An 8,346-nucleotide genomic window follows, 5' to 3' on the forward strand; every position below is an offset into this window, starting at 1 on the left:
AACAATTCTGTTAATTTGTTCACTGTTAGGGTTAAATAAATAAATTGTTACTTGTTACTTATAAAGTGAATATCAGAGATTTTCTTTAATTTAACCACTCTTTTTAACAGATTATAAAGGTGAGGCAATCTTCACTAGGTCTTTCAGGTTTAATCATCAGAAGGGAACCTCTCCTTCTGCCATAACAGATTGGGACTTGTGTTCTGGTTTAATGATCAGAGGGTTTTGACCTCCTTATTCTCCATAACAATACCATTCAGAAAAAGACCCATTTATTCTTATTCTTTGTTTCCTGTCTGCTAATCAATTTCCTATTCATTTTAATACTGTACTCCAAATCTTTCATGCTTTAATTTAACAAATTAAACTCTTATTCAGGACTTTGTCAAAAACCTTCTAAAAGTCAAACTAAATCACATCCGTTCACCCCACACCCCCCAACCCTCATCAACTCTACTAGGTATGTCCTCAAAAAATTCTAGGAGAGTTGTCAAGCATAGTTCACTTTTTGTAAATCCATGTTTACTGGGTCTCATTCTACCAGTTTTCTAAATGCTCTGCTATAAAATCCTTGATCACAGGCTCTCACGGATGTCAGACTCACTGGTCTATAATTCTGGTTTTCTCTCCACCTCCATTTAAAAATAGCATGGTTACAATAGTTAACCTCCAAACCTGCAGGAACTTCTCCAGAGACTAAAGCATCTTGGAAGATGACCAACACTGCAACCACTATTTCTAGGGCCACTTCCTTAAATATTCTGGGATATAGAGTATCAGGCCCTGGAAATTTATCAGCCTTCAATCCCATTAATTTTTCTACTGATACAGACTTGATTCAATTTATCCTTCTCACAAAACCCCACGTTCCCCATCATTTCTGACATTATTTGTGTCTTCCTTTGTGAAGACAGAAGTGAAGTTCGTCAGCCAACTCTTTGTTCTTCATTCTGACTGTAAGGGGGCCTACATTCATTTTCAGCAATCTTTTTCAATTATAACCCTCATGTTCCCCACCATAGTGCTGTGATATGACTGCCCTGTAAAAGTTTCCATCCAGATTGTAATGCAAGTGGAATGGTCAGGCCATATTGATCGACTTAACGGTGGGGACTGATGTCAGGGCAGACTTTGACTCTGCATCAGCCCTATCCTGTTTTGGTCCCCACTCTATTCTTTCTGTTGCCAGCTTTCCTCCCTCCACTAACTACTGTATTGGCTCCACAGTTGCTGCAACATGAGGTATACGATTTCTCCAGTAATTAAGTGTCCCAACATCTTCCTCACCTCCCTGGCTAGTGACTGGTTGTGGTGTGTTTTTGATAGCCATTTTCCTTCCCTGGGTAGGGTCTTACACCCCTGACTAATTCAACGTCCCACATATTTACTGTGGTAGTTCCATCGTGCCCATTTTTTTCTGATTTACTTTAATGCCTGCCTCTTTTGGGGCCTGCAAAGTGCATATTACAATGCCCATGAATGTAGTAGGCCTGTAATGGGATCCACGTAGGACTCTGGTGTCCAACTGTCTTGTTTTTTCTTCCAAAGTGTAAATGAATTTGTCTATTCATCATCATAGTCCTAGTCATAGAGATCTACAGCACAGAAAAGGGCCTCTCAGTACATCAAATCTTCACAATCAAAAACAAAATGAAGAATCCACTAATGGCCAAGAAACCATTGTCAGTTGTCAGGAAAACCTATCTGGTTCACTAATATCCTTCAGAGAAGGAAGTCTAACAATCCCTGGCTGGTCTGGCCTAAGTGTAACTTTAAACCCACAGCAATGTTGTTGACTAGATGGAGGGTGGGAAAAAAATTGTGGCTGTAAGAGCCGCTCCTTTTTTGAAGTATTTTCAGTGTTGGAGTTGATTTCCTGGAATTCTAGGAGCAGTAATTATTGTTTTATAAGCTGTTATTTTGTTTTGGAACTTTGGGAAAAAAAGGATCAAAACAACGGCACTTTTAAAAAGGAGGAAGGGAGACAAAGGCAGTGACCACATTGTGGAAATGAATCAATGGAGAAAGAAACCGACACTGCTGGCTGACCGAGCAATGAACCTTCACAGATACTGCCTCTGCTGTTTGATTTCAAGTACCTCTGGACATCCCAGTCCATCTGAGAAAAATAAACAAACAGCGAAATTCACAGCTGACCTTGGAGAAACCTGTGTAGGGAGATCATAACAGGGGAGCTGCTAAGTGGCTCAGTTTTATTTTGTAAACCTACAATAGTGAGTGGAGTGGGTTCTTTTTGGTTATATATATTTTTACTGACATCTGTCTCTTGATTAAACTTTAAAAATATAAAACATAGGTACTAAGTTAGCCTGGAGCAGTGTTTTTAGAGCAGTAAGATGTGCTATTTTCTGGGTCTGTAGATTCTTTAGGTGTAAAGATGGCCTTTAGTAGAGTGAGATAACCAAGGTGTAGAGCTGGAGGAACACAGCAGGCCAAGCAGCATCAGAGGAGCAGGAAAGCTGATGTTTCAGGTCTGGACCCTTCTTCAGAAAAAAGTAGAGTGATAGCTCTTCCTGTTGGATGTGGGAGATTAGGGAGAGTTTCCATGTTACTGATGATTATGTCTGCAGGAAGTTTAGTTGTGACTCCTATCGGATTGCATGGATAGTTGGAGCAGCAGTTAGAGGTAATGAGAAATTTAAAGGAGCTAAGGGGGGTGGTGGATGGCAGTTACAGGAAGGCAGATAAACCAAAGATACAGTTAGGTACAAAAACAAAAGTTGCTGGAAGTTCAGCAGGTGTGTGAAGAAAATAAATCAGAGATAACGTTTCGGGTCCGGTGACCCTGCCTCAGAACTGGCATCCGCAGTTCTTTTGGTTTTTATTTGATACAGTCAGGTATATGGGTGACCTCCAAAAACATAGGAGAAGGAGGCAGGTAGTGCAGGAGTCCCCTGTGACTATCCCCTTCTAAAAGAAGTATGCTGTCTTGGAAAACGTACGGTATGAGGGACTATCAGGGGAATGTAGCACTGACAGCCAGGTTTCTGGTACCAAGGTTGGCTCTAATGTAACAAGAGGTACGCCAGGTTCTAAGCGATCGATTGTGATAGGGGACTGTCTAGTCAAAGGCACAGACAGAGGTATCATAGAATCATACAGTTTAGAAGAGGTACTTTTATCCATCGAGTCTGCGTCAAGAAATCCTTTTGATCTACACTAACATGGAGACTGTGAAGACTGCTGGAAGCTAGAGTCAATAAATGTGGAGCTAGAAAAGCACAGCAGGTCATACAGCATCTGAGGAGCAGGAATGTCAATGTTTCGGGCCGAAATGCTTCATCAGGGCTCCAAGGCAGAGGAGATAACAGGGGGTGGGGGGTGGTGTTGCAGTGGAAGAGAGACTCACTGAGCTCTCTTTGGAGGGAGGAGGAAAACTTCTTCAAGGTGGGCATCCTTAGACAAGGCTACACAGTGTGGTTTTCAGAGACTTGGAGACAGAAAGGACGGCAGATGCTGGAAGCTAGAGTCAATAAATGTGGAGCTGAAAAAACACAGCCAGTCAGATAGCACCCAAGTAGCAGGAAAGCCAATGTTTTGGGCCAAAACCCTTCGTCAGGACCACCAGAACTCCTGATGAAGGGTTTCGGCCCAAAATGTTGACTTTCCTGCTCCTCGGATGCTGTCTGATCTGCTGTGCTTTTCCAGCTCCACATTTATTGACTTGATCTACACAAATCAAACTTTTCGGCACTTGGCCCACAGTCTTAAAAGTTATGACATTTCAAGTGATCATTCAAGTATTTTTTTAAATGTTGTGAGGTTTCTTGCTTCAATTACCGTCCCAGGTGGTGCATTCTGAATACCCACCGCCCTCAGGGTGAAAAAGATAAAGTTCATCAAATTCCCTCAATCTCTTGTCTTTCACCTTGAAATTACATGCTATTGACCCTTCAACTAAAGGGAACAGATGTGTTCTCTCCACCCTGTCCATGCCCCTCATAATCTTATAGGAACATGAGTAGACCATTCAGTCCCTCAATGCAAATCTGTCACTGAACTCCATAAAACTGCCTTTGGCCCATATAATACAGTTACTGCGAGCCATAGAGTTATACAGCATGGAAACAGGCCCTTTGGCCCACCGTGTCTATGCCGACCATCAAACAAACTTTACTAACTCCATTGACCTGCATTCGGTCCATAGACTACTATGCTGTGGCATTTTAAGTGTTCATCCAAATGCTTTTTAAATGTTGTGGGAGAACCTGCCTTCACCACCCTCTCAGCCAGTGTATCATATTTCTACCACCCTCTGGGTGAATTCTCTTTTCTTGGATCACCTCAAAACCACTTACTCCTCACCTTAAACTTATGCCCTCTGGTCTTAGTAATGTCTGCTGTGAGGAAAAGATTCTCATGATCTATGCTGTCTATAACTCTCACAATTATGTATACCTGACACAAACACACCCACCCTGTCTAAACCTCCTCTGCTGCAGGGAAACCAAACCCAACCTATCCAATGTCTCCTCATAACTGAGACTTTCCATCCCAAATGACATCCTGGTGAATCTTCTCTGCACCTCTCCAGTGCAATCATGATAGTGTGTCGAACAGAACTGCACACAGTATTCTATCTGTTGCCTAACCAATGTTTTATTAAGATGTAACAAATCCTCCTTGCTCCTACATTCTTCACCTCATCTAATGAAGACAAGTGGCTCATATGCCTTCTTCACCACCTTGTCTACCTGCTCTGACATCTTCAGGGATCTATGGGCTTGTACACAAAGGTCCCTTTGTTTCTCCCGAGGAACCTGCTGTTCATTGTGTAGATCCTTCCCTCATTAACCTCCCAAATGCATCACCTCACAGCCATTGCTCTGCCCAATTTACCAGTTGATCAATATCAGACTCTCCTGAGACCATCCTCCTCACTATCAACAACACCATTAATTGACCCTGTGAGCTACAGACAGTCACATTTTTCCTATATTGACCAGAACTGCACAGTACTCTAGCTGTGGTCTGAGCAAAATTCCGTACAGCTTCAACATAACTTCCCCACTCTTATAATCTATGATAAAAACAGAAGTTGCTGGAAAAGCTCAGCAGGTCTGGCAGCATATGTGAAGAGAAGTCAGGGTTAACGTTTCGGGTCTGGTAAGCCTTTCTCAGAACTGATGGTAGCTAGAAAAATGTCGGTTTATATGCAGATGATAGTGGGGGAGGGAATAAATGATAGGTAGGGATAGAGACCAAAGAGTGAGGAGAATAGTTGAACAGACAAAGGAGTCAATAAAAGTCTGGCTAGGAGGGTGAATAGCTGTTTATGGAGACTGTTAGTGGCTAACAATATGTAGTGTGTAATGGCAGACTATGTGATAACAAGGCCTGGAATGTGTGGTAGGGGGCTGGGACATGGGGGAGTTCAGGCCCTAAAATTATTGAACTCAATATTGAGTGCAGAGGGCTGTAGGGTCCCAAAGCAGAAAATGAGGTGTTGTTCTTCCAGCTTGTGCTGAGCTTTGCTGGAGCAATACCGCAAGCCTGAGACAGAGGTATTGGCCAGGGAACATGGTAGTGTGTCAAAGTGGCAGTCAACTGGAAACTCAGGGTTAACAAAGTGTGGAGCTGGAGGAACACAGCGGGCCAGGCAACATCAGAGGAACAGGAAAGCTGATATTTCGGGTCGGGACCGTTCTTCTGACTCCAGCATCTGCAGTTCTTGCCATCTCAGTGATTTGGAAGTTCAGGGTATTTTCTGCAGGCAGACTGTAGATGTTTTGCAAAGGGTCACCTAGTCTACACATGGTTTCCCTAATGCGGAGATCACATTGTGAGCAGCGAATGCAGTGGACTAGATTGTGGGAAGTGCAGGTAAAGTGCTGCTTCACCTGGAAGGCATATTTGGGTCCTTGGATACTGAGGAGGGAGGAGATAAATGGGCAGATGTTATACCTTCAGTGGTTGCAGGGGAAGGTGCTGTGGGGCTGTAGGGGTATTGGCAGTGAAGAAAGAGTGGACCAGGGTGTCTCAGAAGGAATGGTCCTTCCGGAAGGCAGACAAGGGAGGGGAGTGGAATATGTGTTTGGTGGTGTTTCCTAGATGGAAATGGCGTTTGATTCTGGATGTGGATGCTGGTGGGATGGTAAGTAAGGGAAACCCTATCGTGGTTGTGGGAGGGATGAGAGGGGGTGAGGGCGGAAGTGCAGGAGATGGATCAGACCCAGTTGAGGGCCTTGTCAACAAGAGTGCTGGGGATTCCTTTGTTGAGGAAGAAGGTGGTCATTTTGGAGGCTCCTTTGTTGAAGTTGGCCTCTTGGAATATATGCAATGGAGACGGAGGAACTGAGAGAATGGAATGGAGTCTTGAGAGGAAACAGGGTGCGAGGATGTATAGTCCAGGTAGCTGTGGGAGTCAGTGGGTCTAAAGTGGATATTAGTGGCCAGTAATATACCCAGAAATGGAAACAGAAATGTCAGGGAAGTAAAGGGAAGAGTCAGAGATAGACCAGGTGAAAGTGAGGGCAGGGTGGAAATTGGAAATGAATTCAATGAACTTTTTCAGTACCGGACAAGAGACAGAAGCAGCACTGATGATATCATTGACATTTCGGAGAAAGCTTGTGGATAGGGGCCAGAATAAGACTGGGACAAGGAATGTTCCACGTACCCCACAAAGAGACAGGCATAACTGGGGGCATGCGGGTACCCATGGCCACTCCTCTGACCTGAAGAAAATGAGAGAAGTTAAAAGAGAAGTTGCTGAGGTGAGGATGAGCTTGGCCAAGCGGAGGAGGGTGGTGATGGGAGGGGATGGTTTAGGTCTTTGCACCAGGAAGAAGTGGAAAGCCCTAAGACCCTCCTGGTGGGGAATGGACATGTAAAGGGATTACATGTCCATGGTAAAGTGGAGGTGACTGGGACTACAAACTGAAAATTCCGAAACTGGTGTAAAGTCTAAGAGGAATCACGGATGTACGTGGGCAGGGACTGGACCAGGGGAGAAAAGACTGAGTCCATGTCGGAAAAGGTGAGTTCTGTGGGGCAGGAGCAGGCTGAAACAATGGGTCTGCCCAAGCTGCTCCGTTTGAGGATTTCTGGAAGGAGGTAGAAACGAGCTGTGCGAGGCCGGGTGTCTTTCAGCTTGGAGGTAGTGGCAGGGGGAGATTGCCAGATGAAATGATGTCATCTGGCAAATGTAGTTGATACAACGGCTTGATGTGTCATGGTGGGATCATGGTCCAGAGGAAGATAGGAGGGAGTATCTGAGAACTGGCGCTCAGCTTCTGCAAGGTAGAGATCAGTACACCAGACTACAAAAGCACCACCCTTGTCAGCAGGCTTAATAATAAAGTCAGGGTTAGATCTAAGCACACGGAGTGCAGTCAGTTCAGAGGGAGATAGATCCAACTGGGCGAGGGGGCAAGAGAAATTGAGATGACCAATGTCACATTGACAGTTCTCAATGAACAGATCGAGTGCAGGTAAGCGGCCAGAGGGAGGGGTCCAGGTGGAGACAGAGCGTTGGAACTGGGCAAAGGGGTCTGTGGGACAGGGAGAGGACTCTTATCAAAAGAAATGGGCATGGAGGTGAAGATGACAGAAGAAGAGCTCGAGGTAATTAAGGTGGGAATGCATAATCAATGTCTTGACTGACAAAGGCGTGTCCATGTATAAATGTAAGGATACGCAGTAACTTGCCAAGGTGGGTATAAAATTGGCTCAGAGACAGGAAACAGAGGGTGGTGGTAGAAGGCTGTTTGGGTGACTAGAACCCAGCATGCAGTGACATATCACAGGGATCAGCGCTGTTTGTGGTATTCATACATAATGTAGATAAGAATTGAGAGATGGTCAGTTTGCGGATGACAAAGGTTATTTGGGTGTTTGACAGTGAGGAGAAAGGTGTTAGGTTACAAGATATGAACATATTGGTCAGAAAGCAGAGCGTTGGCAGATGGAATTTAACCCTGATAAATGTGAGGTGATGCACTTTCTAAGAAGGAACAATACAAGGGCGTACTCAGTGAATGAGACATTAGGAAACTCAAGTAAACAAATGGATCTCAGGTGCTCATCCACAGATCCCTGAAGGTGGCAGGACAAGTCAATTAATGCAGTTTAGAATGCATAAGGGACATTTATCTTTATCAGTCATAGCATAGGTTACAAGAGCAGGGAGGTCATTTCAGAGCTGTGCAGAAGGTTGGCTAGGCTGCAGCTGGAGCACTGTGTGCAGTTTTGTTCACCACATTATAGGAAGGATGTGATTGCTCTGGAGAGGATGAAAATGAGATTCACCAGAACGTTAGAGATAGTAGGAACTGCAGATGCTGGAGAATCCGAGACAACAAGGTGCAGGGCTGGATGAACACA

Source organism: Rhincodon typus, chromosome 47, assembly GCF_021869965.1.
Source record: "Rhincodon typus isolate 14 chromosome 47, sRhiTyp1.1, whole genome shotgun sequence".
NCBI lineage: Eukaryota > Metazoa > Chordata > Chondrichthyes > Orectolobiformes > Rhincodontidae > Rhincodon > Rhincodon typus.